Consider the following 23,995-nt stretch of genomic DNA (forward strand, 5'->3'; position numbering starts at 1 on the left):
TGTTCATACTATTTATTAAGATGAGAAGACTCAAAATTATCACTATGAACATCTAGTGTTATAATGTGCTTTCTTGGTTTAGGAGGCATCCAAGGCAATTTGCCCTTGCATGAAATGGCACAAGACCACTATGCTTTATAAGACTTGTTTCTATTTTTTAATAATTTTATAGTGCTTGCCTTTTTGACAGGATTCCTGCCACTAGAAGTTTCTCATTTCTCCCTAAATCTGTCCTGGGCTAGGAAACCAGATACAAATGCTCATTGAAATTGTATGTAAAATACCAGTAAACAGGAGCTGAATGAAGAGATGAAAAATTACTTTTGAGTAAAAGATGTGTGTTTTGTTTCATGGGCTTTATGACAAAGATCGCTCAGAAACCCTTTTTGTTTCCTTGCTCTGTGAGAGAGACTACTGAATAAATGACCTCTGCATACATAAGGAGTTATTGTGCCTTTTCTGTGCTTATGAGTTGCCTGTCTGCCTTTCCCAGAGTTCTCTACCAACAGCTGAGCCATCTTGATCTCTACATCAGCAAGTTTAGCCCAATTGCATCATGTCATACCTGATGCTAGTTAAAACTTGATTACGTGTCCCAGTTTCAGTTGCTGTGTTTCTACCCTGCTATTATCACTTGGTCTCCCACAGGTACCTTGTTTCTGTGTGTGTATCTTGGCCTTGTTGTCCTGAGTGGCTGCCTGGATAACCCAATCTATATAGAATGATAACTCTTATTTTCCTTTTTAATCCTTAATCATGTTGAGATAGGCATTTTATTCCTGAACCAAAGCCTGGAAACTCCACTACTATTATCAATACTGCTAGTACTACTAGTAATAGGATTACTAGCTAGCATTGGCTGAGCATTTATGTGCCATGCATTGAGATAAACACACAACACACATGGCCACACTTGATTCAGCTATCCAGTGAGATAGACTTCTTTATGCAACCTTTAAAAATGATGAAACTGAAGCAAAGAGAGGATAGGTACCTTTTCTTAGATCACAAAGCTAATTAGTGGGTGATGGAGTGAGGATGAGAACCCAGAGCGACTGAAAAGTTTCTTCTCTTCATCATGATCCTATAACTGCCTATATAGACTGATGCCCAAACTTGAGGCCCGTGACTTGCTCAGTGATTTCCTTTCTATGCCTGCCTGCCTAAGTTGATGTCCCTCTGTGGTGGACCCAGATCCATGCCCCTTTACTGTCACACACTCATTTCATTAGCTATGCTACATGGCCAGGAGGCTATTCTGAGGGGACAATTAGTATTTTTAATTTGCTCCAAACTTTATAAATAGTAAGACAGTAGTTAATAATTGAAGAGTGCACTGGTTAGCCAGTCTCTAAAGTAGGTGCCATTGTTCTTATTTTAGAAATAAGATAACAGAAGAGAGCTCGTAATTTGCTCAAGATCACGTAGCTAATTTAGGATGGGTCCTGGATTTCAACCAATGTCTGGTTGATTTCAGTGTATCCTCTTAATTAATTTCTGGGAACTCTTTCCCAAATGGCTCTAGCTTGGGGCTAACAGGCTACCTATTTTACATGCAGCATTCTGTTATTTACTTCCTATAAATAAAGGTCTCTCTATGAGTTTTATGGTAATAGAAATTTTTAAATGCATTTTTATGCACTTGGAACAGTAAAATTGATAAATTGTTTGTATTCCTCTCATTTTGGAACCCAGTTCGCCTTTTTCTTATTTTGTAGTTGTGCTTGTGAATGCTTGTTTTGTCTGATCCATGCCTTGAAATATTTTGTAAATCTGAATATATTACTATCTTAGGGAAAGGGAGCTTTATCTTAATAAAATTGAGTAGTGCAATTTCTATGATAAAATTGCTGGATTATACGGAAAGAAACACAATATATCATAAGTTATGCATCATTGAGCAACTTAACCACACAAATGCTCAAAACCGAGAGAAAAAATTGTAAAGGCCAATTGAGTGGAAAACCGGAAAGGATTTAATTTTCCTGAAAGTGTTTTTTTGGAAACTCATTAGTCTCTTTAAATGCTCTGTCAAAAAATGGTTTCTTGGTAATATAATTGAGACATGCTCTATATTTTATCTCCTATGAAGGATTCAGAAAATAAGATTTGCTAATTGAAGGCTCTGAGAAGTCCTACTCCTTCAGTAAAGATATCTGATCCCTAATTAATTTTTTGTGTTGGCCATCTGTTGTTATTGCCTGCTCAGTATGTGTTCTCTTTTCTGGGAATAGCACCATAATTTTGTCCTGGGAAACTGTGCCTCTTGATTTGATGCAGTGCGAAGTGGGTGTTAATCAGGGGAACTTGCCATGCCCTGGCCAAAGTATGGGCATGTGACCCAAGATGGACCAGTCAAATGCTTTCTCTCTGGAATTTGTATCTTGAATGGAACAATGCAGTGATTCAATGTAGTTGAAATTCATTTATCCTGGTGATGGTGCTCTGCTTCCTGGATCTTTGGAGCTACTCTTCTTCTTGGGCTTTTAACATTCTGGTTTTCCAGCCTTCCTTTGTGTAATTGCACAGGCTGCGCACTGCTTAAGGGCACCATGTCTAAAAAAACATTCATGCTGTAGATCTATATTAACTCCTGTGAGAATGGGGGTTGGGAGGGGCAGTGGATAATGGAGAGTCTGGGATTTCTGGCTGCATCTGGAAGTAGTAGAGGAGAGTTCCTGATGAAGTTAGGCTGCACCAGCATTCAGGGATATACATTCACTTTGGAGACCTACACACACACTTGTTGATGCCCATGTACTCACAACCTGGTTTTGTTCCTGTGCAACCCCAATAATTCCATGAGGTTGTTTCTGTCATCCTTCCACTGCTCTTAGATACTCTCAGAAACCTATCTAGACACAGTCCCTTTGCCTAGGGAATAGGACTGGGGGCATTGAGTGTGCCTCTGCCAACAGTGTGTATGTTCCAGTATAGGACATGGACAAGCAGCCAGGAATGTGGGCACAAGTGTGTATAGCAAGACCCCATCTCTACAGAGCACCTGTAGCTCTGCCTGTCAGGGCCCTTGCAGTCTTTCTTTGTATGGCCTGGAAAACCAAGGGTGTGTGTCCAGGCAAGAGGCTTTAGTTTTACTTTCTTATGAGTGGGACACATATATTTGGGTTGCCAATTTTAAAGATACATTCGATTTATGAAATAACAGCCATCATTCTCTTGCTCCTCCCTTTATCCATTAACTTATTTTCCCTCCCCTTCTCTTCATTTGCAGGTAAGGTAGCTACCTGCCTGGTGTCTACTTTTCCCGGGTGGCCCGAGTATGGTGCTTGGTTGTGCAATAATATACTAATGGAACCATCTTTCATTTGAGGGAGGAGCATACTTTTAAATTTGTGCTAGTGGCAGTCTTGTCTCTGAGCTGCCTTGTATCCTTCCAATATGCTTCAGCTGGTTAGAGTCAGGTTAGGTTGCACTTTCCCAAGGCTTAGGTAATACATTCCTGTCATCTTTTAATACTCCTCAAGTTCCTCAAAACATTTGGAAACCCTGATCCAGTGAAAATAGCACAGGACTAGGGAGGAAGAAACCTAATTTTATTGATGAGTAACCCAAAGCCCTTTAAAGTGAATTTCAGGCAGGGCTTTCAGTAATGCAGAGTGGAGAAGATAACAAATCCTCTTTCTCAAAAACAACTGGAGAAAACTGTCCAAACCAACCATTTTAGTCTTCTGGAAATGGACAGAGGTCAGTAACAAATTGGGAAACATTCATTCATGGAACCCTGCTGAACTTTGGGTACGAACAATGGGAGTCTGTGATATTCTTGCTTGGCGATGTCTCATAACCATAGATCTGTTGTCACAATAGTGTTGCCAGGGTAGATCTGCTTGTGCCAGAAGGCACTTACTTGATTTAGAGTGAAGGGCATTGTCAGTAAAATCAGAAAATTAGAAACACACAAGAAGAGCCTACAGCTTTGCTAGCCTCGGATTGTGGCCAGAAATTCAACAGGAAGACCTTGGGAATTAAATCAGCTCTCCACACATCACTGGTTGACTGAGAGGATATGCACGCACGAGAAGTCCATGTGGGGCCTAATGGAAAGTAAAAGCTGGGGCCAACCTGATACCCACCTGAAACTTGTATGCACAAAGTTTGACCCACACTCAGGTCTATCAACATTAGCTAGAAGTCTTACTGGCTGAAGGCATTTGAGCATTTTCTGACCAATTACTGGCTACTAAGCTATGCAGACACAGGAGCAACTTCTAGAAAACTAGACTAAAAGTAAAAGTAAGGATTAAAAAATGCTTCCAGCGCTTTGGGAGGCCGAGGCAGTAGGATTGCTTGAGGCCAGGAGTTCCAGACCGACCTGGGCAACATAGCAAGATCCTATCTCTACAAAAATAAAATAAAACAATTATCTGGGCATAATGTCATTCATCTGTGGTCCTAGCTATCTGGTAGGCTTTTTTTTTTTTTTTTTTTTTTTAAAGATAGAATTTCACTCTTGTCACCCAGGCTGGAGTGCAATGGCATGATCTTGGCTCACTACACCCTCTGCCTCCTGGGTTCAAGCGATTCTCCTGCCTCAGTCTCCTAAGTAGCTGGGATTACAGGCACATGCCACCATGCCTGGCTAATTTTTGTATTTTTTAGTGGAGACAGGGTTTCGCCATATTGGCCAGGCTGTTCTTGAACTCCTGACCTCAGGTGATCCACCCGCCTCAGGCTCCCAAAGTGCTGCGATAACAGGCATGAGCCACCATGCCCGGCCCCACCAGCTACTTGGGAGGCTAAAGTGGGAGGACAGCTTGAGCCCAGGAGTTCAAGGCTGCAGTGAGCTATGATCATGCTACTGCACTCCAGCCTGGATGGCAGAGTGAGACCCTATCTCTAAAAAACAACAACAAAAAAGCTAAGCAGAGACAATTATGACTGCGTACTGCTGAGAAGACAGATTCTACAGATTACGTACAGGTAATTTACTAAATAAACAAAAACAAAATATCAACAGTAAGAGTTGAGAGAAATAAACCAGAAAACGAAGTTACTACAATATATCTTGATAATTTTTGATTAATGTCCAGTTGAAAAAATAATTGTGAGATGTGCAAATACCAGAAAGTGCGGCCCCTACTTAGGAAAAACACAGCCAATATGCATAATCTCTAAGTGAACCCAGATGATAGATTCAGCAGATGAAGACTTCAAAACAGCTATTATAAACATGTCCGAGAAATTAAAGGAAACTACCTGTAAAGGATTTAAGGAAATTGTGATGAAAATGATTTAAAAAATCGGGAATCTCAATAAATACATGAACAGATACTATAAAACCGGAAATCTAGAGTTATAAAACACAGTAATGTAACCAAAAAATTTACTAGATGGGATAAATAGTGAATTTGGTATCATGGAATAAGGAATCCGGTAACTTGAAGACAGATAGAAATTATCCCATCTGGAAAACATAGAGAAGAAATATTGAAGAAAAATGTCTCTCAAAGATCTGTGGGGCAACATTAACTGTCAATATGCATGTAATGAAAATCCCAGAGGTCAAGGAGAGAGAAGGAAGGCAGTAAAATTATTTGAAGGCATAATGGCTGACAAATTTGCAAATTTGATTAAAAAAAAAAAAAAAAACATTAATCTGGCCAGCCGCGGTGGCTCACGCCTATAATCCCAGCATTTTGGGAGGTGGAAGTGGAGGTGGGTGGATCACGAGGTCAGGAGATCGAGACCATCCTGGCTAACACGGTGAAATCCTGTCTCTACTAAAAATACAAAAAATTAGCCAGGCGTGGTGGCAGGCACCTGTAGTCCCAGCTACTCGGGAGGCTGAGGCAGGAGAATGGCATGAACCCGGGAGGCAGAGCTTGCAGTGAGCTGAGATTGTGCCACTGCACTCTAACCTGGGTGATGGAGCGAGACTCTGTCTCAAAGAAAAAAAAAAAAACACACACACCAAAAAAAAAAACAAACCCAACATTAATCTACAGATTCAAGAAATGCAACCATCACCAAGTAGGGTGAATACAAAGAGGTTCACACTTAGATACATCAAAGAGAAACTGTTGAAAACCGAAGAAAACCTTGAAAACAAGAAAAATGACTTACATACAGGGAAACAATTATATGGTTAACTAACTGACTTCTCAAAAACAATGGAGTCAGAAGGTCATGGAATACGTATTCAAAGTGCTGAAATAAGAAAAAGGTCAACAAAAAATCTATATTCATCAAAGCTATCTTGGAGAAATAAAGGTGAAATAAAGACATTCCCAAATAAAGACGGAGAATTTGATGCTAGCAGACTTGCCTTGCAAGAAGTATTAAGGAAGTCCTTCAGGCTAAAAGGTGATGATACCAGACAGTAACTGGAATCCACAGAAAGAAATGAAGGACATTAGAAACGGCAAATATAAATGACAGTATAAACATATAATTTTTAAATAAAAATTTGCTTAGAAGACATAGATTGTTCAAAGCAATGATTGTGATACTGTATGGCTGGGTTTATAAACTATGTAAGATGCCATATAGATGACAATAATAGCACAAAGGAAGAACACGGAAATAGAGCTATATTGGAGCAAAGTTGGCTATGTTTTAACAGGATTAAGTCACTGTTAACCTGAAATAAATTGTAATAAAATGGATATTGTAATCTCTAGAGCAGCCACTAAGAAAATAGCTAAAAATATATACTTAACAGGTGAGTTGATTTGCACAGGGTCACTACACCAAGCTAGTGCAAGTAAGACACTTTATCTACCTGCCTCAATTTCTCCATATGTTATTTCAGGACATTAATACCAGCCACACATCCTCACTGTTAGGCTCTGTCCTCCCATACTAGATTTTTCTTAAATTTTTGAAGTAAGCACCCAGCATGCTGCAGACTGCTTGGCCTCTGGCCAAAGTTTAAAAAATCTGACATGGCTGGTCAGTGAACTCTCAGTTCTTTCCTTCTCCAAGCAGGACATTGGCTTGGCTGTGTCTGCTGAAGTTGAAGGGCTCATCAGTGATATCAGGGAAGTTAGGTTTCTCTGGAGACAATGTGAGTATTCCGGGTTTTCCATCCTCTTTCAGAGCAATGAAACCTAGTAGAGACCTTGCATTATACTTCAATCAGCTGATTGTAGCAATTTGAATTTCCTGTGGGTTCTAGTTACTCATGAAATGAATTTTAGTACTATCCCATCTACCCCATACACATACACATACACACTGTCCCCTGTCCCCACAGACTTCACCCTCTACCTCCAAACCTTACTCTCTGTAATCCAACATATCAAAATCTGTTCCTCAGTGTCTTAGACTTCTCCACTAGCAAGATACTACTTGGGGTTTATTACTCTGTATAGACTAAGAGTCTGATGCCAGAGGTCAAGGCTTCTGGACTAGCCTACTTCTCACTCATTATTATCTAGAATATAGGCAAGTGTTTCTGAGACTTTAATATGTATATCAATCACCTGGGGAACTTGTTAACTAAGGATCCTGATTCAGTAGGTATAGGGAAAAGCCTGAGATTCTGCATTTCTAACATGGTCTCAGGAGATGGGGATGCTCTGGTGGACCATACTTTGTGTATCTAGTTTCTAGACTAGAGCATAGCTATGTTCTAACATGCTTTTTGGAGCTAATATTAACACAGCATTATTTTGAGGGCACAAAAGATAAGAATGGAAAAGAGGATTCTAAACGATAAAAAACAAAACATTTAAGTAGGGTTCTGGACTTCAAAATATAAAGTTTTAAAAAACCTTTAATATTAATTCGTTTTGTTCTGTTGTGTCTGTGAGTTTTACTATAACCATATTTACTCCTGTCTCTCTTTCAGCAGAATTAAATATTACACAGATTCATCTTGAAGCCCTTCCAAAGGAGTGTGTTGATTGAGATAACAAAAATAACATATTTATCCATCCAACCATCTGTGCAGCCATCTGTTTAACCATCCATTTCTCCATCTCTCCATTCATCTACATTTCTAGGGTCCACTATGTTACAACTATGCTGTGAAGGATGTAGGTGTTAATGAGACAGTTCTTGCCCCCAAGGAATTTCATCTCTTATAGAAATGACACAATTCATGGGATATATTCTCAAGGACAGTATTAATGTAAGGCCCTAAATGTCGTCAGAGTGCTAGTTAAGTACTTGGCTGTAAACTTGAGTCCATAAGATCATTCAGCAATACAAACAGTACATCAATAAGGTAAACAAAATAGAATTTTATTTCCCGGATAATGAACTTACTCCTGTCTATTTTAATACAGGGTCAACTTGATTTTTTTTTAAGAAAGTTGGAAGTGTAGCTTCTTCACTTTCAGCAAGACATATTCTTTTCTTTAGTGCAGGCAAAAATAAAGAGAATATTGGTAAGCTATTGATTATTGCCACAATTTCAGAACCTGTTATTGGTCTATTCAGAGATTCAACTTCTTCCTGGTTTAGTCTTGGGAGGGTGTATTTGTCGAGGAATTTATCCATTTCTTCTAGATTTTCTAGTTTATTTGCATAGAGGTGTTTGTAGTATTCTCTGATGGTAAATTGTATTTCTGTGGGATCGGTGGTGATATCCCCTTTTTCGTTTTTTATTGCATCTATTTGATTCTTCTCTCTTTTCTTCTTTATTAGTCTTGCTAGCGGTCCATCAATTTTGTTGATCTTTTCAAAAAACCAGCTCCTGGATTGATTAATTTTTTGAAGAGTTTTTTGTGTCTCTATTTCCTACAGTTCTGCTCTGATTTTAGTTATTTCTAGCCTTCTGCTAGCTTTTGAATGTGTTTGCTCTTGCTTTTCTAGTTCTTTTAATTGTGATGTTAGGGTGTCAATTTTGGATCTTTCCTGCTTTCTCTTGTGGGCATTTAGTGCTATAAATTTCCCTCTACACACTGCTTTGAACGTGTCCCAGAGATTCTGGTATGTTGTGTCTTTGTTCTCGTTGGTTTCAAAGAACATCTTTATTTCTGCCTTCATTTCATTATGTACCCAATAGTCATTCAGGAGCAGGTTGTTCAGTTTCCATGTAGTTGAGCGGTTTTGACTGAGTTTCTTAATCCTGAGTTCTAGTTTGATTGCACTGTGGTCTGAGAGACAGTTTGTTATAATCTCTGTTCTGTTACATTTGCTGAGAAGAGCTTTACTTCCAACTATGTGGTCAATTTTGGAATAGGTGTGGTGTGGTGCTGAAAAAAATGTATATTCTGTTGATTTGGGGTGGAGAGTTCTGTAGATGTCTATTAGGTCCACTTTATGTAGAGCTGAGTTCAATTCCTGGATATCCTTGTTAACTTTCTGTCTCGTTGATCTGTCTAATGCTGACAGAGGGGTGTTAAAATCTCCCATTATTACTGTGTGGGAGTTTAAGTCCCTTTGTAGGTCACTGAGGACTTGCTTTATGAATCTGGGTGCTCCTGTGTTGGGTGCGTATATATTTAGGATAGTTAGCTCTTCTTGTTGAATTGATCCCTTTACCATTATGTAATGGCCTTCTTTGTCTCTTTTGATCTTTGTTGGTTTAAAGTCTATTTTATCAGAGACTAGGATTGCAACCCCTGCCTTTTTTTGTTTTCCATTTGCTTGATAGATCTTCCTCCATCCCTTTATTTTGAGTCTATGTGTGTCTCTGCACGTGAGATGGGTTTCCTGAATACAGCACACTGAAGAGTCCAGGACCTGATGGATTCACAGCTGAATTCTACCAGAGGTACAAGGAGGAACTGGTACCATTCCTTCTGAAACTATTCCAATCGATAGAAAAAGAGGGAATCCTCCCTAACACATTTTACGAAGCCAGCATCGTCCTGATACCAAAACCTGGCAGAGACATAACCAAAAAAGAGAATTTCAGACCAATATCCTTGATGAACATTGATGCAAAAATCCTCAATAAAATACTGGCAAACCGAATCCAGCAGCACATCAAAAAGCTTATCCACCATGATCAAGTGGGCTTCATCCCTGGGATGCAAGGCTGGTTCAACATACGCAAATCGATAAATGTAATGCAGCATATAAACAGAATCAAAGACAAAAACCACATGATTATCTCAATAGATGCAGAAAAGGCCTTTGACAAAATTCAACAACCCTTCATGCTAAAAACTCTCAATAAATTAGGTATTGATGGGACGTATCTCAAAATAATAAGAGCTATCTACAACAAACCCACAGCCAATATCATACTGAATGGGCAAAAACTGGAAGCATTCCCTCTGAAAACTGGCACAAGACAGGGATGCCCTCTCTCACCGCTCCTATTCAACATAGTGCTGGAAGTTTTGGCCAGAGCAATCCGGCAGGAGAAGGAAATAAAGGGTATTCAATTAGGAAAAGAGGAAGTCAAATTGTCCCTGTTTGCAGATGACATGATTGTATATCTAGAAAACCCCATTGTCTCAGCCCAAAATCTCCTTAAGCTGATTAGCAACTTCAGCAAAGTCTCAGGATACAAAATTAATGTACAAAAATCACAAGCATTCTTGTACACCAATAACAGACAAACAGAGAGCCAAATCATGAGTGAACTCCCATTCACAATTGCTTCAAAGAGAATAAAATACCTAGGAATCCAACTTACAAGGGATGTGAAGGACCTCTTCAAGGAGAACTACAAACCACTGCTCAATGAAATAAAAGAGGATACAAACAAATGGAAGAACATTCCATGCTCATGGGTTGGAAGAATCAATATCGTGAAAATGGCCATACTGCCCAAGGTAATTTATAGATTCAATGCCATCCCCATCAAGCTACCAATGACTTTCTTCACAGAATTGGAAAAAACTACTTTAAAGTTCATATGGAACCAAAAAAGAGCCCGCATCGCCAAGTCAATCCTAAGCCAAAAGAACAAAGCTGGAGGCATCACTCTACCTGACTTTAAACTATACTACAAGGCTACAGTAACCAAAACAGCATGGTACTGGTACCACAACAGAGACATAGATCAATGGAACAGAACAGAGCCCTCAGAAATGATGCCGCATAGCTACAACTATCTGATCTTTGACAAACCTGACAAAAACAAGAAATGGGGAAAGGATTCCCTATTTAATAAATGGTGCTGGGAAAACTGGCTAGCCATATGTAGAAAGCTGCAACTGGATCCCTTCCTTACACCTTATACAAAAATTAATTCAAGATGGATTAAAGACTTATATGTTAGACCTAAAACCATTAAAATCCTACAAGAAAACCTAGGCAATACCATTCAGGACATAGGCGTGGGCAAGGACTTCATGTCTAAAACACCAAAAGCAATGGCAACAAAAGCCAAAATCGACAAATGGGATCTCATTAAACTAAAGAGCTTCTGCACAGCAAAAGAAACTATCATCAGAGTGAACAGGCAACCTACACAATGGGAGAAAATTTTTGCAACCTACTCATCTGACAAAGGGCTAATATCCAGAATCTACAATGAACTCAAACAAATTTACAAGAAAAAAACAAACAACCCCATCAAAAAGTGGGCAGAGGACATGAACAGACACTTCTCAAAAGAAGACATTTATGCAGCCAAAAAACACATGAAGAAATGCTCCTCATCACTGGCCATCAGAGAAATGCAAATCAAAACCACAGTGAGATACCATCTCACACCAGTTAGAATGGCCATCATTAAAAAATCAGGAAACAACAGGTGCTGGAGAGGATGTGGAGAAATAGGAACACTTTTACACTGTTGGTGGGACTGTAAACTAGTTCAACCATTGTGGAAGTCAGTGTGGCAATTCCTCAGGGATCTAGAACTAGAAATACCATTTGACCCAGCCATCCCATTACTGGGTATATACCCAAAGGACTATAAATCATGCTGCTATAAAGACACATGCACACGTATGTTTATTGCGGCACTATTCACAATAGCAAAGAGTTGGAACCAACCCAAATGTCCAACAACGATAGACTGGATTAAGAAAATGTGGCACATATACACCATGGAATACTATGCAGCCATAAAAAATGATGAGTTCGTGTCCTTTGTAGGGACATGGATGAAACTGGAAAACATCATTCTCAGTAAACTATCACAAGGACAAAAAACCAAACACCGCATGTTCTCACTCATAGGTGGGAATTGAACAATGAGAACTCATGGACACAGGAAGGGGAACATCACGCTCCGGGGACTGTTGTGGGGTGGGGGGAGGGGGGAGGGACAGCATTAGGAGATACACCTAATGCTAAATGACGAGTTAATGGGTGCAGGAAATCAACATGGCACATGGATACATATGTAACAAACCTGCACATTGTGCACATGTACCCTAAAACCCTAAAGTATAATAAAAAAATATATATATATAAGTTAAAAAAATAAATAAATAAAATAAAGAGAATATGCAGAGGTGTCTTAAGGAGGTAGGTATTACCAGCGTAGAGGCTAGTGTTGATTTATTTGGGTCAGGAAGCTCTTTAGAGATGGCAAAATCTCTGAGGTGTTTCCAGAGTACAGAGTAGAGTCAGAACATTTTAAAGTTCACGTCACTCATTTTCTTATGGAGAGGTTAAGTCAAATAATCTGTTGAAAGTACATTCAGGATTTCTGCTCTCAGCCTCTTCCTCCCAGAAAAATCTGTGTAGTTTAGTAGTGTTTCTACTAGTATTTTTTTTTAAGACTAGTCAAGTGCAGTAGTGAGAAGGGGGTCGACTAGTATTTTCTTCATTAAGGCCAATTAATCCTAAAAACTCACACCACAGCAAGGATATGGAATCAACCTGTGTGCATCAATGGATAAACAGATAAAGAAAATGTGGTATATATACACAATGGAATACTATTTGGCCACAAAAAAGAATGAAATCTTGTCATTTGAAGCAACATGGATGGAAGTGGAGACCACTGTGTTAGTGAAATAAGCCAGAAACAGAAAGACTAATATCACATGTTCTCACTCATACGCGGGAGCTAAAAAAGTGGATCTCGTGGAGGTAGAGAGTAGAATGAGAGTTAAAAGAGGCTGTAAAGAGTGTGGATATGTGTGGGGGCATAAAGAGAGGTTGGTTAATGGGTGAAAACCTACAGTTAGGTAGAAGGAATAAGTTCTAATGTTTGATAGCAGAGTAGGGTGACTATAGTTAGCAATAATTCAAAATAGCTGGAAGCGAGGACTTGAAATGTTCCTAACACATAGATACGATCAATGCTCAAGATGATGGAGATGCTAAACACTCTGATCATTACACATTCTGTGCAATGTAAATAAAATATCACATGTAAAACCTCATGATATGGTTTGGCTGTGTCCCCACCCAAATCTCATATTGAACTGTAGTTTTTATAATCCCCACATGTCATGAGAGGGACCCGGTGCGAGGTAATTAAATCATGGGGGCGGTTACCTCCATGCTGTTCTCATGACAGTGAGTGAGTTCTCACAAGATCTGATGGTTTTATGAGGGGCTTTTCCTCCACTTCGCTCTGCACTTCTCCTTGCTGCCACCATATAAAGAAGTATGTGTTTGCTTCCCCTTCCACCATGATTGTAAGTTTCCTGAGGCCTCCCAAGCCCTACGGAACTGTGAGCCAATTAAACCTCTTTCGTTTATAAATTACCCAGTCTTGGGTATTCTTTATTAGCAGCATGAGAATGGACTAACATACCCCATAAATATGTAAAAATGTGTATTAATAAAAAAAGAAAAGTTAATACACATTTGATGATATTGATCAACACCTTCTGACTTATCAATACTGCTCCCACAGGTCAGCTTCCCCATCACCATTCCTTCCTTTTCCTTCACACACACACACTTTCACTTGTTACAGGCTTGTACAAATTGGAAAGTCTTAGCTCTGCAAGTAACTTCAAAGGGACAGACAAAACTGTAAATAAATATATACTTCATCAAAACACCCATGATGGGGCAGAAGAAGAGACTAACACATACTGAAGGATATTCAATAGTTCTTACCTCTCTGCTCTGCCTGGTCAGCCCCTTCTCATGTACCCTGTGACTTCTTTCCATGCTCAACCCCCTTCTCTCAACTCCTTGTTTGTTCCCACCATGGGGAGAGAAGTTAGTTTGAGTGGTCAGAGTTTGGGACTGTTGATTGAGCCATGTGGACTAGTGAGCAAGGTTACTGTACCTTAAAATGCATAGACTGCTTTTTCCCTCCTTGTTCTCAGAGGTGGATGAATTAGCAGATTCTAGATGACTCTGTTGTCTTACCTTCTCTTCAACTGCCTATACCAATTCTTCCTGCCTATCCCAGCCAAAGCAGTAAGATGTTCAGATGGACATTTGGGGTCAAAGGGCCCATTGTAACCTTTACCAGGCATTGCATTTGGTGTTAAGCTGCATAAAACTAGTAATAAGTGGTATTTTGATTTTTATTTATTATTCCTTTCATGGACAGCTCCCCCAGGAACTCCAGTGGAAGGGAAGATAAGCAGAACAGGATTTGGGCATTCCTGGGTCTCTGGCCATGAAAATGATTCATATCCTATTCTAACCTTGCTAATGCTGAGGGTAGAAAATAGAATAGTATATCAGTTAGGGTTCAGTGCAGGAAAGAGAGCCACTTTAGATATTTTATGCAAGATGTGATTTAATGCAGGAAATTAGCTGCTAGTAAAAGTCATTGGAAAGGTGGGAGGAGAAAAATCCTTACTCCAAGAATAACACAGCAACTCCTAACCCCTGTGGAAGTTACCATCTCTGAAGCTACCCCAGGAAATTTTGAGTAGAAGTAGAAGAACTCACCACCCCATAGTCAAGACCTGCGTTGCACAATCTGAATGACACCTTCAAGGATCAGAAAGCCAGATTAAGAAACTACAGTCTCCACTGCCTCTATTGCAACTACTTTGTACACAACGAAGCTGGATAATAGACACTGCAACCTTGCTACAGAAATAGCTCCTGTCTCCAAGATAACGTTGGCCAGAAGAAAACCAGTCTAAAAGGGGCAGGGAAAAGGCCTCTACCTCATTTCTGCCTTCCGTATTTTGCACAAGTGCATCTATTTGGTGGGACAAAATTTGTATCTACACCCTAGGTGCAAAAACGTCTGGAAATGGAGCTTTTAAGCTTTCCAGATTCTGCGGTGCGAACAGGCAATCTGAAGGAGAGAAAAAAAGGAAGCAAATGCAGGATAACGTGGATATGTTATTTTATACTTAAAAATATGTGCTTTATTTGTTTCATGCTCAAGAACAACCTGGAACATAATCAAAAGTATAAAGAATGTGATAAATATCAGATTATGGTTGTAAGTAATATAAATCTTCTAAAGCAACCTGAAATCAAAAAGGAGTACTTACGAGAAGGGCATGGGAATATCTCCTGGAATAATGAGAAAATTTAGAAGGAGACAAGGCCAACTACCTGGGTTCTTAATGGTCTTCCGATTCTTGTTTCAGGCTGCTGTGAGGTTCTGCCATTCATCTTGTCCTCTTCCTGGGACTGAGTGGATACTTCTGCCATTTTTCAAGATCAAGAATATGGAAAAAATGACTCCTTAGCTCTTCCTATCCCTGAGATTCCTCGACTTTGTAATCTATCAATTGCACAATTCTCCAATGTTTAATAATTTTGAGCCTCAAGAAAGACATACACTTTGTAACTTCAAAAATCATGCTTACATAAAGCTCAATGTTTTAAAACCAGCCAAACAAAAAATAATATAGCAGAAGTCTGGGATGGGTGAGGAGGACAGTCAGATGGTCAGTTGAAAATATAATAATTCAGGACCAGAGAGATAGGCCTGGGAGCAGTTGGCACAGATGTGGTTGTTGGGGCCCACTGGGGCTTAAGGGAGTATTAGACCATATTTCTCTCTCTCTCTCTGAGTTAAGGACCAAGACAGAAATAAATACAAACACCAATAGATGGAGATCAGTATATCTGTTTCAGTAGTAACAAGGCTGGGTTAGATCTGTTGCCACTGTGGGGTTTCCTAAAGCTCTCTTCTGATTTAAAATTACTAAGGTTATTCCTGTTATTCCTCAGACCTACAGTTCAGTGTAGTGTATAGAGAAGAGCAGAATTTGTGATTTCCACAGGCAGGCTGGTACAAAAAGAGAGAGGACAGGCCACATGGGAACCATGGACTTTAACATTTCAACCTCTCCCCTATAAGGGACTATGTAAAAATAGGAGTCAGATAAATTACTTCTCCCATGGGAGAAAGGAGGGGTTCATTCAGTAGGGTTCTTTCAATACTATTCTTTCTTGGGAATGGAAGTTCTTTATCCTGAAACATGAAGACAGGAGCATAACATTTCCTGTAATAGAACTGTAATCATTGATGTGAATATCTAGGAAACCAAGAATAGAAGAGGACAAAATAAAGAGTCTGGAGAAGTCTCCAAAATACACTAATGCAAAACATTGACAGAACAAATGTGGTCAACGAAGCAGGTGGAGAACCAGAAAGGAAAACAAAAACAAACAAACAAAAAACAATGCTCAAGAAATGAAGGGAAGAAAGAATTGAAGGAATGGAGGGAGTAGATGGTGGAAAGTGTGAGTTTCTATGGAAAACAGATGGTAAAGGATTAAGAAGTTTATGAGTTTAAAATCTTTAAATTTTAAAAAGAGCTGTATTGATGTATACTTGACATATAATACACTGCACATGTTAATAGCACAAGTTTTAGCCTTGAGCAGGAGTAGGGACAATTCTTCCTCTGACATAGAAATGGAGGAAATGAGGGCTAGTTCTATAAACAAGTAAGCTGAAAGTCAAGAGGAGCAATATTAGAAGATTTGAGACTTGATGATTTCTTTCCTAGTGAAAAGGTTGAATCATCAGATTGAAACGAGAAGCATAAGTGTGGGAGTAGAGGGGCTAAGGATATGTCGTAGAGATTTTTAGAGGCTTAACCCAAATACGTTATCTTCTTCATCCCTTGTGAAAGCCTGGATTTTGTTTAGGTTGGCAACAAGCATGGTTAAAAGACTGCATTTCCCAGCTTTTCTTACAACAAAATGTCATGTGATTAAGTTACAGCCAGTGAGATGTCGACAGAAGTGTTGTATGGGACTTACAAGAAGGCTTCTTAAGTGGAGATAACTCAGCTTTCAGTGTGCCCTGCTTGCTCTGTTATTATTTCACCTTCTTCCTGTCTAGAATGTGAAAATGATGACTGGTGCACTGGCAGCCATTTTGGATCATGAGATCATCTTGAGGATAGAAGCCATCTGCTGAGAATGACAGAGCAAAAATATACTGGGTTCTGATGATTTTGTGGTATCTGCATAGCACACTTGGATTGTTAGCCTCTGAATTTCTTTCAACCTGATTGAGAAATAAACTTTTAGCATATCTGGACCACTGTTATTTGGGTTTCAGTGACATGTACTCAAATACAATCCTAGCTGAAATAGGACCATGGTAAAGTTATGGTGAGTGGAAAAGGGAACTTACTAGGGTCCAGTGAAGGGATTCATGAGCTGAGGCTTCAGCTGACAAAGTAATGAATCTGCAAGGTATGTGCTTTTCTCTACTCTTGGCAGTCAGGGATCAGAGGCAGAGGCACAGGCTTGCTGGATTCCCGAAGGGTTCAGAGCCATTCAGGCAGATGGAGCAGAATGACGGTTGAGAGAGGAACTGTGGAAACAGTTGTCAGTGGGTTTGAAGAATTTGATCTTGGGATCCAGGTTGGACAAGAAAGAAAGTGAAGCCAGATGAGGAGTGAGGTCCTGAGAATACTGAATCCTTGAAGAAAGTTTTGGGACATTTTATGGTCTACAGGTAAAATTTCATGACATTGTGATGAGGCTGGAGATTTCGAAGTCTAATATTTTTGTGGTGAAATCAAGACAATGGTAATGCTGAGGCCTGGGTGTGGCCATGGGGGTCAGGAGATGGCTGCAGTGGAATGGAGATGAAGCTATTGGCATAAAGGAGGGCCAGAAGATGTGGGCCTTGTCTGAATGGAGGATGACCGTTCATAAAAATGACCCAGTGGGATACCAATTTGAAATCTGTTAAGTTAACTGACACCAAGAGGAACAACAGCTTCAGCTCTAATCTCAAAGCAGGCAGGTCTCATGGAAAGATTTTGGGAAGAAGTTCAAAATAGACTGATGGGTGATTTAAACAGGGCAGCTAGAGGGCATGGTAAGCGGAAGGCATTAACCACCCCCTCAACAAAAATCCAATGACTGAATCTCCAATTAAGCAAACGGAGCCGAAGGATGTCTAGCCAAACATCCCTAAGGTGGACAGCGACTTTGCGAAAGGCACCGGCAAATTACATTTGACATTTTCTGTTCAGCCATTTTCTGAAACACAAACAATATTTCAATTAGTGTCACAAAGAAAGGTTCATTCCTGTTAAAATAAGTGATTCTTCTATCGCTTTCAGGGATATGATGCTGAAGAAGAAAAGTACAGACCTGGAACAGTAATGCTGTGTGTGTTTTTGGAGAAATCATCATTGGTTTTGTATTGATTTGTGCAAAAGAAAGTGTAATTTAATGAAATACATAATGTTCTCAGCCAGGATAACACATCAGCCTGGAAATGGGGAAAAAATAGCTAGTAGATTAAATTCTACAGATGATGGCTAAATAAGTGAGCTGTGCTTCTAGAGTGGTGGCCATTAACCTTTCCATCATGAGGACAACATGTCTCAGTGTAACATGGGGATAACAGTGAGTTCTATAATCAGACTACCTGACTTTGAATCCCTGCCCTTTTGGATATTAACTAGGGGTCCCTGGGCAAGTTGTCTAATCTCTACGTGTCTCAGTTTCCTTATCTATAGAAGAAGAAGAATAAGTCACCTTAGTGCATTGTAGAGAGTAAGTGCTCAGCTACACATCACCTATATCTATATATCTATATCTATCTAAACATTTTATAGATTCTAAGATGAGAATAGTTGTATATTAGGATCTCTAGGCTGAGAAAATATGTATAATATCTACTTCTGGTTAGATGTAAAAATAGGAACCTTCTACACCCACGGTAACTCCAGGATCAAACAAAGATCATAGGTATGAACAGGACTACCAAAGAGTAGACGTAAGGAAGCCTTGATGAACTGACTTCCACAGAGAAGCATTCTTCACCGGCAAGCAGGGAGCTGGCAGCGGTTTCCAGGTGGCGAACTCTGGATCTGGGTGTGAGTGGGAAGAAAGAAAGTTTACAAAGATCAAAAGACTTTGCTGGGGAGAAGAGACACCCATCAAGCTACTGGTAATGGTGGGGCAAGTATGACACTGGACTCTGAAAGTGCCCTGAATGATCAGCCGGATGCTTCTCCTCAACCCCTACCTGAATTGCTATTAATATGGCACTGGCAGAACTGAAAACCAGAAGGAATTCATGGATTATTTCCATGGTTCCTGGAACCAGGAGACTGCAGTCATTGAATCCAAGGATGAAACTGAAACCCAGCCACCCTGGCTCAAATGCTAATAAAAGCAAAGAAGTTAGGTAGCTGCTGCTGCAGCTACAGCACGACTAGAGACTGGGCTAAGATAAGCTCAATCTTAATAAAGCTGAGGCCTATCCCAGTGAAACGTGATGCTTAGTGAATACTGAATGCTCACTTCCTCACCTTAGCTACCAGACATAGGAAAGAGCTTGCACGCAATAGAAAAAAAATCAAATCTTACAATCTCCACTATATTTTTATATACAATAAAAAATAAGACATATGGAGAAAAAAACCAAAATGGTCAGTAGCAGACCCATAGATGATCCATATATTAGAACTAGCAGAGAAGAATTTCAAACAACTTTTATGAATATGTTTAAAGAACTATAGAAAAAAGAAGGAAAGAATGGGTGAACAGATGGGTAGTCTCAGCAGAAAGTGGACACTATGAAGGAAAGCCAAATGAAAATTCTAGAACTAGAGATACACTCTTTGAGAGAAAAAATAAATTGGATTTGTTTAACAGCAGAATGGAAACTGCAAAAGAAAGGATCGCTGAACTTAAGGCAAGTAAGTAGAAATTATTCAAAATGAATAATGGCCAAAACTTTTTCCAACTTTTATTATGGAAAACATTAATCATCAAATCCACAAATGTCACCCCATGCAGGATAAATACAGAGAAAGTCGTACCTATGTGCACCATAGTCAGATTGTTAAAATATAAGCATAAAGAGAAAATTCCAAATGAATTCAGAGAACATTCCAGGGAACAATAAGAATGATAGCGGACTTATTAAACATGATGCCTACCAGGATGACATATTTAAAGCACTACAAATACAATAAAGTAAGGAAAACAGTCAAAAGATTGGAAAAGAAAAAATGAAACTGTATTCACAAATGACATGATTGTGTACATAGAATATACAAAGGAATCTACAGAAAGCTCTCACTATTGAATCTATTAAGTGAATTCAGCAAGATAGCAGAATACAAGGTTAATATATAAAATTAAATGAACCTCACACAATTAGAAATAAAATATGCCATTTGTAATATAAATATATTTGTAATAATACTAAATATTAAAAGAAACATGTATAAGACTAAATACTAAATCCTAAATAATACTAAATATTAAAAGAAACATGTGCAAGACCTGTATAATAGAAACTATAAAACATTACTGAGGGAAACTAAAGAAGACCTAAATAAATGGCAGTAAAATAGTAGATGGGAAATCAAAGAGGGAGATTCTGGGTGAAGGAATTTTCCAATTAGAGTCAGCATCTATCCTAGGGACATTTCAGAAATTCTTCATGAATTTTGAAGTTTTCAATAGAGTGCTTCAGAGCTGGGGAACACGGACAGGGACCCTCAATGACTCATAAGACCATGAATTCTGTTACACTTCTAGCCTCAGTCCCATATTGTCATTTCAGAGTAAAGACTAAAACTAATGGATTTTGAATTTATAAGCCCTTGAGAGTGGATGATCCATCCATTCATCCAACCAACTATCCAACATGTACTTCCTGTTTCCTTTGGAGTCATTTGAAGAAGGGAGCTGAAAAGAGCTTAGCTTATGTCTACCCCGGCATCATCACTGGCCATGACTTCTAGTAGCGTAAAACTAAGGTTTCTTGAAGGGCTGTGACCAAAAATTTGTCTCTCCTGCTCTATGCCATTTCTGAAAGCTGACACTGTACCATTGAGATTTGACTCTGTTGAGTCAAGGTATTATTCCCTGCTAGTAAATAAGTTTTCCTATCATGATTAATATACTGATTTTACATTAATAACTAAGGTCTACTTATATAATTTTGCAGTATACTGAGAGCACTGATCTTCACAGGAAAACTCAGCATATTAGGAATACTTGTTTTAATATTTAAATCTATTTAAAACTAAATATTATTTTTGAATAGTTAATGACTTCCTATGGTTCATAATTTGGAAGTTCAGAATGATATATAGTAAAAATTCTCTCTCATTATTATAGACCACACACACTGTAGCCTTTCTCGGGGATTAGCAATGTGTTACTGGTTTTTTGTGTTTACCTCCAAACATATTCTATGCATTTAACAGTATGTAGATGTTCCTTTCTTCTTTCTTTTTTCCTTCCTTCCTTCCTTCCTTCCTTCCTTCCTTCCTTCCTTCCTCTCTCGCTTGCTTGCTTTCTCTTTCTTTCTCTTTCTTTGTTTCTTTCTTTCTTTTTTCTTCTCCCTTCCTTCCTTCTTTCTCTCTCTCTTTCTTCTTTCTTTCCTTCTCTTTTCTCTTTCTTTCCTTCCTTCCTTCCTCCCTTTCTTCCTTCCTTCCCTCTTCTTTCTTTCTTTCTTTCTTTCTTTCTTTCTTTCTTTTCTTTCTTTCTTTCTTCTTTCTCCTTCCTTCCTTTCCTTCCTTCCTTCCATCCTTCTTTCTTTTTCCCTCCCTCCCTTCCTTCCTTACTTCCCTTTTTTCTTGCTTTCTTCCTTTCTCTTTTTTTTTTAACAAAAATTGAGCATTTTTTCTGTACCCCTTTCTAAAACAATTAACAATACATTCTTGGAGATCATTTCACAGTATTACACAAAGAACCTCCTCAACTTTACTAAAACAGCTTTCACATGCATTGTCTCACTGAAAATGGCTGGACATGGATTCGGCATGATTTACTCTTTTTTCCCTTGTGTGACAAACTTAACCTGCTGATCCACAGTGAGGAAGTGCCAGAGCTAGGACTAGGACACAGACCTTCCGATTCCATGTCCATTGTTCATGTCTTATCTGTGATATCAGCCTGTCTCTGAAACTGATGTGAGGATTCAATGCTTCCTCTATAATGAGCCACCTGGATGTTTACATTTAGTGGCACCGTTGCCCTAGCCCAGTGTCTAACTAAATATAATTGCTCTGTAAATGTTTGTTGTGTGGAATAGGATTGGCTAATTCATAACCCTGGGTGATGATTCACTTTTTATCATCAATCTTTCGTGTTTCCTAGGAGATATATCCTTAGCATATGTGGTGACAGAAATGCTGGGCACGGATGCAAATACAAAATGTTCTGGTCCCAGCCAAGTGCAAATTGGAAAAATTTAAACAGTCCTCCAGCTAGCACACTGGTGAGTCAGATAGCACCTTTCTGCCCTGCAAGGCCTCCAGTCTGTAAATCTGAGAAGCAGAAATAGCATCTTTAGTCTCCTGATTTTTCCCTCTTGTGATTCCCATATTTATTGGACAGAAAAGCATGAACTGGGTAAGCTCTGCCTTGTTTATAAACCCTCATTTTTAGGAATCTGCAAAACCTGCTTGTTTCCTTGGAAAGTGATTATAGAAATTCACTCCCTGGTTGTGAGCTTGTGCAAATATGTGTAGTAAGAGGAGTGACTCTCGTGTTTAGTGTGAACATATGCTTCTACATGATTAAAGAAGCCCAAGCAATGATTGTAAGTACCCTATTTCACTCAGTTTTCTGCATGTGATGGGTAAGGGAGCCTTCCCACTCAGATTACACTTGATTAGGTTCCCTACTTGGGCAACTTTTTTTTTCCCTTCAGCAGGTTTTACTGATAATTGAGGGGTACAAGTGCATATTAGAAAGCCAAGTGGGGGGCCAGCCCAGTGGCTAACACTTGTAATCCCAGCACTTTGGGAGGCTGAGGAGGGCAGATCACTTGAGGTCAGGGGTTTGAGACCAGCCTGCCCAATATGACAAAACCCTGTCTCTACTAAAAATATAAAAATTAGCTGGGCATGGTGGCACGCACCTGTCATCCCGGCTACTGGGGAGGCTGAGGCACAAGAATCACTTGAACTCGGAAGGTGGAGGTTGCAGTGAGCTGAGATCGCACCACTGTACTCCAGCCTGGGCGACAGACAGAGTGAGACCCTATCTCAAAAAAAAAAAAAAAAAAAAAAAAAACAAGAAAAAAAAACAAGTGGGGAAAACCTGAGCACCCTATTTGAGCCATGGGTTACATAATTTCCAAGCAAGTAATTTTACATTATTAATTTTTAACTTAATTCCAGAGGACACACTTTGAATAATTCAATACTTCAAAATTATTTGAGGCTTGGTTTATGATCCAGTTTACAAACAATTTTGATCATCGTCAAAACAACATTATGAGATATATATTATTAAAGACCCATTTTAAACATAAGGAAACTAGCACTAGAGGAGTAAGAAACTTGTTCAAGGTTGAGTTGAAATTTGAATGCAGCCATTCTGAATCTTAAGTCCATCCTTTTGAACACTGTGCCGTAATGCCTCCACCCACAAGAGGGGAAAACGGGCAGATTCTTGAAAAGGCACTGTGTCTAAAATATTACGAAATCTGCTCTGAATAAAGGCCTTTACTTAGCACAGTTGAAACATAATGAACCCATTTTCAGTGTTGCATAACGGGAGGGAGGTATACACATACATTGGTGCTTGTTCGTGTAGTGAGAAGGATAGGTCCATGTGGGGTATGTCAACTTGTCCAGGGATCTTCATGTGAAGGAACTTAATTTAAGAAAAGAGGCCGTTGAAAGAGGCAGGCTTGGGTATGGACAAATGATCCCTATTGGGGGATACTTACAATAGGGGGTATCTTACTTACTCTTCTGTGGGTTCTTGCCTTTGCTCCAGGAATTTTTGCCCAAGACCTGGAAAGGGGAGGGGAAACAAGAATAGAGTTGCC

Source organism: Symphalangus syndactylus, chromosome 12 (genome assembly GCF_028878055.3).
Source record: "Symphalangus syndactylus isolate Jambi chromosome 12, NHGRI_mSymSyn1-v2.1_pri, whole genome shotgun sequence".
NCBI lineage: Eukaryota > Metazoa > Chordata > Mammalia > Primates > Hylobatidae > Symphalangus > Symphalangus syndactylus.